Genomic DNA, 11,436 nt, shown 5'->3' with positions numbered 1-11,436 from the left:
CGTGCACACTGATAATCACCGAGGAATCTTTACACTGACATTTTGTGCGTGCACACGTCAGCGTGGTTTAGCAGTGTCTGCCGTGGGGTATGTGTTTTTGTGTCAAGTGTATGTGTGTATAAGTGTGTGTGTGTGTGTGTGTGTGTGTGTGTGTGTGTGTGTGTTGGTCATTAATTCAAACGTCTGTTCACTAAAGTGATTTTGTGCGAGTGTGTGCGCAGAAATAAAATTCTGCACACTCATGCACGCTTGCATTAAAAAAAAAAAAAAAAAAACTGGTGGCAGTGTCACCACCACCACTACTACCACCACCAAAATCCTACATTCACCACTAATCCCCCACCCCCACCCCTCCACCCCTTCACACCCAGGCGACAGAAGACACAGATAAAAAGCACCACTCCACTGCCAAACTTGTGATGCACGTGATGACCGTTGATGTGGGAAGGGACAACAGCACCACGGTGATGGCTTTCACGCTGTCTGTGGTCTTCATCATCGTGGTCGGGGTGATGGTGGTGATGTACCTCACTCACAGGCAGAAGGTGAAGAGGCAGGAAGAGACGAGGCAGCGGGAACAGGAGGAGAATCGGCCCATGGACGATCTTCACGATCTGTCTTCTTCAGCGCCAGGTTCTGGTGGTTGAGGGTTATCTGATTGTGTGTGTGTGTGTGTGAGATGGATTGGGTGTGGGTCTTGGGTGTGGGTTGGATGTAGGATGGATGTGGGTTTGGTTTTGTTTGGTGTGGGTCAGGTGTGGTGTGGGTTAGGTGTAGTGTGGGTCAGGTGTAGTGTGGGTCAGGTGTAGTGTGGGTCAGGTGTGGTGTGGGTCAGGTGTAGTGTGGGTTAGGTGTAGTGTGGGTCAGGTGTAGTGTGGGTCAGGTGTAGTGTGGGTCAGGTGTAGTGTGGGTCAGGTGTAGTGTGGGTCAGGTGTAGTGTAGGTCAGGTGTAGTGTGGGTCAGGTGTGGTGTAGGTCAGGTGTAGTGTAGGTCAGGTGTAGTGTGGGTCAGGTGTAGTGTGGGTCAGGTGTAGTGTGGGTTAGGTGTAGTGTGGGTCAGGTGTAGTGTGGGTCAGGTGTAGTGTGGTGTGGTGTGGGTCAGGTGTAGTGTGGGTCAGGTGTAGTGTGGGTCAGGTGTAGGAAGGGGAGGGTGGCTGTCAAGAGGAGTGGAGCTTGTATTGTGTGTGTGTGTGTGTGTGTGTGTGTGTGTGTGTGATATGATCTTAGTCACTATCACCACCGTCATCGTCATATCATTATCATCATGTCAACATCATCATCAATAGTAGTTGTGGCAACAGCGGTATCATTGCTGTTGCTGTCTTCACCATCAGTTAAGATTTGATTTCTCTGTGTGAACTTCGGGCTGTTCTCCCCAGGGAGAGCGTATCACTGTAGTGAAAGTGCCACCCTTATTTTGTGTATTTGTCTGCCTGCACGTGTACCTGTTTTCCTATCAAAGTGGATTTTTTCATTACAATTTTGCCAAGGACGACCCTTCTGATGTCGCCGATTATTTTACTTGCACTGAAGTCCACGCCTCACACGGGACCACGGTTTATCGTCTCATCCGAATGACTTGCGTCCAGACCACCATGGTCTAGTGGAAGGGGAAAATATGGCTACTATGGGGTTTGAATCAGTATGCTCAGATTCTCCAGCTTGCGTGACTGACATGTTACCTCTAGGCCAACACACTGTGTGTTGAGGAGAAGTAGGAGCGGTGGTGGTTTTCAAATTGATATATCTTTCCACTCTTAGCGGTGTTGGACGAAAAGAAGATTGGTGCAGGACAGGTGAAAGGGAGAGGGGGAGGCGTGATGGTGTGACTGTTTGTGTGGTGAGGGGGTGGGGGGACGGACGCAATAGCCGAGTGGTTAAAGCGTTGGACTGTCAATCTGAGGGTCCCGGGTTCGAATCACGGTGACGGCGCCTGGTGGGTAAAGGGTGGAGATTTTTACGATCTCCCAGCTCAACATATGTGCAGACCTGCTAGTGCCTGAACCCCCTTCGTGTGCATATGCAAGCAGAAGATCAAATACGCACGTTAAAGATCCTGTAATCCATGTCAGCGTTCGGTGGGTTATGGAAACAAGAACATACCCAGCATGCACACCCTCGAAAACGGAGTATGGCTGCCTACATGGCGGAGTAAAAACGGTCATACACGTAAAAGCCCACTCGTGTGCATACGAGTGAACGCAGAAGAAGAAGAAGAGGGTGTAGGGGTGGATGCGTGCGTGTTTGTGTGTATGTGGGATAGGGGGGCTTGTGGGGGTGGGTGGGTGGGTAGGGGTAGGAAGTGGGGGAGGGGCGTGCTTGTGTGTGTGTGTGTGTGTGTGTGTGTGTGTGTGTGTGTGAAAATTATCATTCCCATTAGTAGAAGTTGTAGCAGAATTAGTCTTCTTCTTCTGCTTCGTATTACTATTATTGTTGTTATTATTATTATTGCTATTATTATTAGTAGTATTGCTGTTGTTTTTATTTTAACTGTTATTGTTGTTTGTCGCGTGCGACAGTGTAGCGTTGAAAAAAAAAAAAAAAGAGAAGGAATTTGGGTCAACTTGACCCCTCGAATACGTCATGATTTTCGCTGTTTGTTTTGTTTTTTTCTTGTTCCCTTCTTTCTTTCTTTATTTCTATGCGTGCGTGCACATGTGCGTGTGTACGCACGAATGAGCGTGTGCTCCTTCCCTCCCTCTAGTCAGCTCAGGTTGATGTTTTCTTTTTTTTCGTGCATGCATATCTGCCGGTTGTTTAGCTCAACTACAAGTTTGATAAGGACAATTCATACGGAATCTACCTCGACGGGTCAGATCAACTGGGGAAGAACAGTGTGTTTTGCGGGCTTCGCGCCGACGGCCAAGAGTTTCACTTCGACTTGGCTCTAAACACGAACCTGTTGTCCGACGATTTTGTTGTGGGGTACTGGGGCGGAAATGGAAGCATGCATCACAGCAAGGAATTGTGGGACCGGAAGAAGAGAGGGACCAACGGTCGTCAACGCCGCACTAGTCACTGTTCCTGCTCCATTCGTTTTGGAGTGAGGGGTTGTTTTTTTTACCGATTCAGTTCGGGTTTGGGGCCTCCAGTGCCACTACATTTCCTGGGTCCATGTCCGACCAGGAGGTCTGGAATTACGTCCTAGTTCCAGGGATTTAATCTCCCGTATTATTTTTTTTTCACGAGCTCTTGAGCTCTGAAGAGTGGTCCGCCATTGTCCTGGACATCCACATCCTTCCCTGCACCCGTGATACCCTGAGACTGTCACAGGGGTGTCCCCAACGTATACAACTGCCGCTTTACACCCCACCTGTCTACAGAAAGACTAGAACTCCCAGTGGTCGCCTGCATCGTGCGTTGTTTGTGACAAGGACCTGTGTGTTCGGAACTAATGCGAGTCGTACATGGACGGTAGAGGATGCGTGTGTATGTGTGAGAGCAGTGCATAAGAGGGGTGAGTGTACGTGTTCGAGCGAATGTAATTTACTCATTTATTTTTCCCTCATTCCCACTTATGATGTGGCAATTTGAATTAGCGGGTTAGTAAGTTTGGGGAGTGGAGGGGGTATTAAGGGAAATAGTTAGGCCCCACTGCTGTTTTGGTTGTCAGTATATCCGTGTGAGTGAGTGAATAAAGTGTGGTATTGTGTACAAATTCTTGGTGTTGGCTGCATTTAATTGAGCGTGCGAGGATCCGGAGACCCATTTTTTCTTAAATTTTCTTTTATTAGATTGCGCGGGGCCTGTCGGGTTGTAGGTGGTCCTCAACCTCGACCGGTCACGTGACATTGTTCTTTTTCTTACTCTCTTTCTTGTTCTCGTTATTCTAATCACTATCATTATATTTTGTTCTTGTTCTTGCTATTATCATATTAGTATTGTTGTTATTGCTAGTAGTAGTAGTAGTAGTATCATTATGATTATTGTTGTTTTTCTCCTCATTGTTCTTGTTTATGTTATTATTATTATCATTATGATGGTGATGAAGATGAGAAGAAGGAGGAGGAGGATGGTGATGATATACTGTCGATCTCACAACTCAGCCAATCTCCACAGGAGAAACCCAGGATCTGACCAGCAGCCAACCCTCAGGAGTGACCGAATCGTCCACAGACCCCGACACGTTTGAAAGTGTGTCTGAAGCCACCAGTGACGAGAGCTGAACTGGTATGTGGAAGGAGCTGAGAAACAGATGTCTGACTTCAGCAGGGTGGATTGTGTCCTTGAGACAGTGATGTGACTTCATTAAGTAGTGTGGATTGTGTGATTAACAAGCTGAAGGACAGACGTCTTTGTACAGCAGTGTGGATTGTGTCCTTGAGACAGTGATGTGACTTCATTAAGTAGTGTGGATTGTGTGATTAACAAGCTGAAGGACAGACGTCTGTGTACAGCAGTGTGGATTGTGTCCTTGAGACAGTGATGTGACTTGATTAAGTAATGTGGATTGTGTGATTAACAAGCTGAAGGACAGACGTCTGTGTACAGCAGTGTGGATTGTGTCCTTGAGACAGTGATGTGACTTCATTAAGTAATGTGGATTGTGTGATTAACGAGCTGAAGGACAGACGTCTTTGTACAGCAGTGTGGATTGTGTCCTTGAGACAGTGATGTGACTTCATTAAGTAATGTGGATCGTGTGATTAACAAGCTGAAGGACAGACGTCTTTGTACAGCAGTGTGGATTGTGTCCTTGAGACAGTGATGTGACTTCATTAAGTAATGTGGATTGTGTGATTAACAAGCTGAAGGACAGACGTCTTTGTACAGCAGTGTGGATTGTGTCCTTGAGACAGTGATGTGACTTCATTAAGTAGTGTGGATTGTGTGATTAACAAGCTGAAGGACAGACGTCTTTGTACAGCAGTGTGGATTGTGTCCTTGAGACAGTGATGTGACTTAATTAAGTAGTGTGGATTGTGTGATTAACAAGCTGAAGAACAGACGTCCTTGTACAGCAGTGTGGATTGTGTCCTTGAGACAGTGATGTGACTTCATTAAGTAGTGTGGATTGTGTGATTAACAAGCTGAAGGACAGATGTCTTTGTACAGCAGTGTGGATTGTGTCCTTGAGACAGTGATGTGACTTAATTAAGTAGTGTGGATTGTGTGATTAACAAGCTGAAGGACAGACGTCTTTGTACAGCAGTGTGGATTGTGTTCTTGAGACAGTGATGTGACTTCATTAAGTAATGTGGATTGTGTGATTAACAAGCTGAAGGACAGACGTCTTTGTACAGCAGTGTGGATTGTGTCCTTGAGACAGTGATGTGACTTCATTAAGTAGTGTGGATTGTGTGATTAACAAGCTGAAGAACAGACGTCCTTGTACAGCAGTGTGGATTGTGTCCTTGAGACAGTGATGTGACTTCATTAAGTAAATGTGGATTGTGTGATTAACAAGCTGAAGGACAGATGTCTTTGTACAGCAGTGTGGATTGTGTCCTTGAGACAGTGATGTGACTTCATTAAGTAATGTGGATTGTGTGATTAACAAGCTGAAGGACAGACGTCTTTGTACAGCAGTGTGGATTGTGTCCTTGAGACAGTGATGTGACTTCATTAAGTAATGTGGATTGTGTGATTAACGAGCTGAAGGACAGACGTCTTTGTACAGCAGTGTGGATTGTGTCCTTGAGACAGTGATGTGACTTCATTAAGTAATGTGGATTGTGTGATTAACGAGCTGAAGGACAGACGTCTTTGTACAGCAGTGTGGATTGTGTCCTTGAGACAGTGATGTGACTTGATTAAGTAATGTGGATCGTGTGATTAACAAGCTGAAGGACAGACAGATTATTTGTTTGCCCTTTGTGGTATTAATGGTACTTCTCACATCAGTTTGAACTCGTACATCAAGTATATTCATCTTAATCGCCTACAACAAAGAATAAGCCTGCCTGACGCTTCTTCTTTTTCTTCGTTCGTGTGCTGCAACTCTTACATTCACTCGTATGTTCATGAGTGGGCTTGTACGTGTGTGGCCGTATTTATCCCGCCGTGTAGGCAGCCATACTCCGTTTTCGGGGTGTGTGCATGCTGCTTATGTTACCTGACACTTCAATGTAAATTGTTATGATATCACCAACCAGTATGCACCACTGACTTATTCAACACTGGGGGAAAACAGAAGTTCTTGGACAGAAACTCAGGATCTGAATCATACAGAGGTAGTTTGTGAGAACACACTGGTGAACAGATGCTGAGGATATTGCTCATTTTTTTATTTTCACAGTGCTTTGTGCAATGGCCCCATCATTTAGTGTATTATGTTCACGAACAACCTTTTGAATAACCAAAATTATATACTTTTCTTACAGCCTATGGTTTGTCACATTAAACATAACACACACTTCACATGCGGGTATCATACGGCCAAAATAATGTTCTTCTAAGTGGAATATATACTGAAATCGAGTCATTTCTAAAAAAAACTTGTTGAACACATGACTCACAAAAGAAAACAGTATTTCAAACAAGGTATTAAGATGCCAGGCACAGTGCCCATAATGTCTGGTCGTGGCCCAGGTCAAAACGGTCCAAGGCTTCAGTAATTGGTTGGTTATCATTGTACTGTCCTTACATGGAAATTATCTTGCAATAAGTAGGTAATGGGTCTCTTTTTTTTTGTTTTTTTTTATGCTTTTCTGGAAGAGCACGGTAGTCATCAAGAATCTCTCTATCTCTCCCTATCTCTCTCTCTCTCCCTCCGCCCCCCTCTCTCTCCCCCAACTCTCTCTCTCTCTCTCTGTCTTTCATTCTCTCTCTTTCCAGCCCTCTTTCTCTCCCCTTCACCACTCTCTCTTTCTCCATCTGTTTCTCACATCTCCCTCAGTGTGGGAACGCAAGGTGGTGTCTGAATACGTGTTATATATTGTTAGTGTAAGCAGCTGAAACGAACATAGAAAAGAAATGAAAACTTAACTCTCTCCATAGGAACGGCGAAAGAGACGACGTTAACAGCGTTTCAGCCCAATTACCATCATCAAAATATTGCAAGCGGAAGGCTCTTATACTGAAGAGGTGAATGTTGACAAAGAATACCACAATTCTGACGACGGAAGCTAAAGGTTGGATCATTCAGACACCCACTGGACATCCGAGGGGTCTGTGTAGAGGAGAAGAGAGGACTGGCCGTACTGAGTGAGTTAAAGTGTCGCCAAACCTTCTATGAACATAACGTAGTGAGTTATGACCCACGCTTCTGGTATTCAACAAATATTCAGCCCAGCATTCACTTACAGTTTCTTGGCAACTACAGCAGAAATGTTGTCAGCAAATTGTGTCTTTTAGTCGATTTTTTTTTCAAGAGAAATATAAATCACACACACACACACACACACACACACACACACACACACACACACACACTTCCTTCCACTGTCACGTCTGCCTGTGTTGAGCGAACTCACTTCATGCTCAAATTCAGACAACATCAAAGAGGTTAACACTGACCCTTTGCTGATTACATCTAGCACACATCAAAGAGGTTAACACTGACCCTTTGCTGATTACATCTAGCACACATCAAAGAGGTTAACACTGACCCTTTGCTGATTACATCTAGCACACATCAAAGAGGTTAACACTGACCCTTTGCTGATTACATCTAGCACACATCAAAGAGGTTAACACTGACCCTTTGCTGATTACATCTAGCACACATCAAAGAGGTCAACACTACTGACCCTTTGCTGATTACATCTAGCACACATCAAAGAGGTTAACACTGACCCTTTGCTGATTACATCTAGCACACATCAAAGAGGTTAACACTGACCCTTTGCTGATTACATCTAGCACACATCAAAGAGGTTAACACTGACCTTTTGCTGATTACATCTAGCACACATCAAAGAGGTTAACACTGACCCTTTGCTGATTACATCTAGCAAACATCAAAGAGGTTAACACTGACCCTTTGCTGATTACATCCAGCACACATCAAAGAGGTTAACACTGACCCATTGCTGATTACATCTAGCACACATCAAAGAGGTTAACACTGACCCTGTGCTGATTACATCTAGCACACATCAAAGAGGTTAACACTGACCCTTTGCTGATTACATCCAGCACACATCAAAGAGGTTAACACTGACCCATTGCTGATTACATCCAGCACACATCAAAGAGGTTAACACTGACCCTTTGCTGATTACATCTAGCACACATCAAAGAGGTTAACACTGACCCTTTGCTGATTACATCTAGCACACATCAAAGAGGTTAACACTGACCCGTTGCTGATTACATCTAACACACATCAAAGAGGTTAACACTGACCCTTTGCTGATTACATCTAACACACATCAAAGAGGTTAACACTGACCTTTTGCTGATTACATCTAGCACACATCAAAGAGGTTAACACTGACCCTTTGCTGATTACATCTAGCACTTTTAACTACCCCTATTCCCTCTCCTATCTGCAAATCGTCACTCTCACTATCAGTCTCGACAAGCGAACCATCTGACAAGGCTTTGCCACACCTGGCACAAAATTCGTAGTCGTTAGTGACTTGTAAAGCTACTGCAACATCCTAAGTGGTAAAATCTCGAAACTTCTTTTTATTTATTTATTTATTTATTTGTAACATACTACTGTTTCCAGCCACTATGGCCAATATATTGTTCGTCGTCTACCATTTTGAAAGTCTGCGTGATCTTTAACATGTGTATTTGATCTTGTGCATGCATATGCACATCATAGGGATCAGTTGATGCGATTGTGTGCACACAGGTTGATTGGTCTTTATAATCATTATTTATTTATTTATTTATCTATTTATCTATGTACGCTTCTAGTTGACTTCATCACGTTTTTGCGCTTTATACATATTATTAGTAGTGGTAGTAGTAATTTTTTTTTAATGTATTTATCTATTATTTATTCACCCTTTTTTTCTTTTTTCTTTTTTTTTCTCAAGGCCTGACTAAGCGCGTTGGGTTACGCTGCTGGTCAGGCATCTGCTTGGCAGATGTGGTGTAGCGTATATGGATTTGTCCGAACGCAGTGACGCCTCCTTGAGCTACTGTAACTGAAACTGATTGATCTTGGGGGTCGTCAAGACACGTTTCCCAAATAAACTAACAAGCGCTGAATCAAGGCCCCTCAGTCACCCTGCAGTGGATTCCCTCCCACTGCAACGTGCTTGGCAACGAGACTGCTGACTCCCTGGCAAAGGAAGGCACTACGAAAGAGCAGATGGACAGGTCTACCAGCAACTCTGAATCCAGGACCATCATTAAGGCCAAGCTGCAGAACAAGTGGAAGCAACAGCATCCATGCCACAACAGAGCAGACCCGTACTACCTGTTGACTCGTGGAGAGCAGGTAGACATTTTCAGGCTCAGGACAGGCCACAGCCGCCTGAAACACCACCTATACACAAAACTCCGTATCGGCGACACAGAGCAATGCCCCTGCAGAACAGGCAGCCAGACAACAGAACATCTGCTGCAGTCCTGCCCGCTCCACCAAGCGCTCCGAGAGAAAACCTGGCCCGACCCAATCCCAGCGGCCCGGAATCTCTACGGAGGATTGGAGGACCTGCGACGTACTGCCGCCTTCGTCGAGGAGACGGGGGAATCCATCTGATAAATGACGAACGAGACAACAACAACAACAAGGACCCTCAGATCGAAAATGCAACGTCTCCAGTCTTACTTACCAGCTGACCGATGACTTCCGCATCCAGTGTTTTGATCAGTGCCAACGTGCTGTCTCGCGTACTGGTCTCCATCCGACATTTATTTGTGCGGGTCACTGTTGTAGTCACGAATAAAGTGGAGAGCACCCCTGTCACGCAGCTGGTGGCTGTAATTGTTTAAAACGTCGTAATCGATGGACCATGACGCTGCCAGCCCCACTCCCATCCGCATCATCTCATTTTGTTTCGCCATAAAAAAAGATCATCCTGCTTCGCATATAATTTATCTGCTCCTAAAGAAATTTAAAAAAAATTCAATCCAGTAAATGAACTGATTTACAATAGTCATTGTCTAGCACCCATAACCCAGAGAGCAGGGTGGGAGGGAGAGAGAGAGACAGACAGACAGACAGACAGAATGAGTTGGCGACAAAAAAAACCCAAAAAAGACAGAAAGCTATATCCCTTTAGAATGGATGATAGCATGTTGATATCAATGCCAGTGTAATAATAATGATGATGATTTAAAAAAAGTAAATAGACTGAATAATGATAATAATAATAATAATAATAAAGATAACAACAACAAAGAAGAAGAAAAAAGAGTAAATACACTGAAATTTGATAATAAAGATGGAAGATCCATAGAAGACAAATAGCTGAATTAGATAATTAACTTTAAAGGAAAAAGAAAAAAAAAAAGAGGGAACGTTTAGCCGCGCGCGCGCACACACACACACACACACACACACACACACACACACACAGAGGGAGAGAGAGAGAGAGAGAGTAACGCCAAATAAACCGAAAAATTGATAAGGAATAACATCGAAGTATGCATTTTCAATACTGTGTAGCTGTACACTATTTATTTCCCATTAACATCTTTATAAGAAAGACAGAAAAAAGGGAGGAGAAGAAGAAGAAAATAGAAAATGGAAGGAATAGAATGGAAGTCAGTTTCAGTTTCAGTATCAGTAGCTCAAGGAGGCGTCACTGCGTTCGGTCAAATCCATATACGCTACACCACATCTGCCAAGCAGATGCCTGACCAGCAGCGTAACCCGACGTGATTAGATAGACCTTGAGAAAAAAAAAAAAGAATAAATAAATAATGAAATAAAATAGAAAATAAAAAATTAAAATAAAATAAAATAAATTAAATTAAAGTAATAATAATATTAATAAATGGGGGGAAAAAACAGAAGAGACATCAACACTTGCAGAGATTCGCTTGGTAAATTGTTTGATAGAACAAAAAAAGCTTCTAGTTTTAAATTAAATTTTGTTTAAAAAAAAATATACACCTTGGTCCGCCGTGTACTCTAGTACATAACTGTTATTATGACTGTGCTTCAGAAGACAAATCTAGCCATTAATTCAGAATAACAAGATCCGACAGCATAAGTGCCTGGCATGTTCAACTGAATTGGCCAGCCAGTGTGCGTGCGTGCGTGCGTGCGTGTGTGTGTGTGTTTAATGATAACACCAAAAACAGCAACAACAATATAATAACAACTCTGACTACTACAGTACAAAAACAGTACATTTATATAGCGCTTTAACACACACACACACACACACACACACACACACACTGTGCACACACACACACACATGCACACACACACACAGAAAAAATGTGGCAGAAATCAAGTAGTTATAGATCCATAGAATTATATTGCTCAATTTTATGAACGCGTGTCATTGTGCCTGTGTGTGTTTGTGTGTGCGTGTGTGTGCGCAATATATCCAATGTATATTTGGAAATTAAAGTGGAG

This window comes from Babylonia areolata, chromosome 34 (assembly GCF_041734735.1).
Source record: "Babylonia areolata isolate BAREFJ2019XMU chromosome 34, ASM4173473v1, whole genome shotgun sequence".
In the NCBI taxonomy this organism is placed as follows: domain Eukaryota; kingdom Metazoa; phylum Mollusca; class Gastropoda; order Neogastropoda; family Buccinidae; genus Babylonia; species Babylonia areolata.
Note: the sequence above shows the minus strand (reverse complement) of the source record.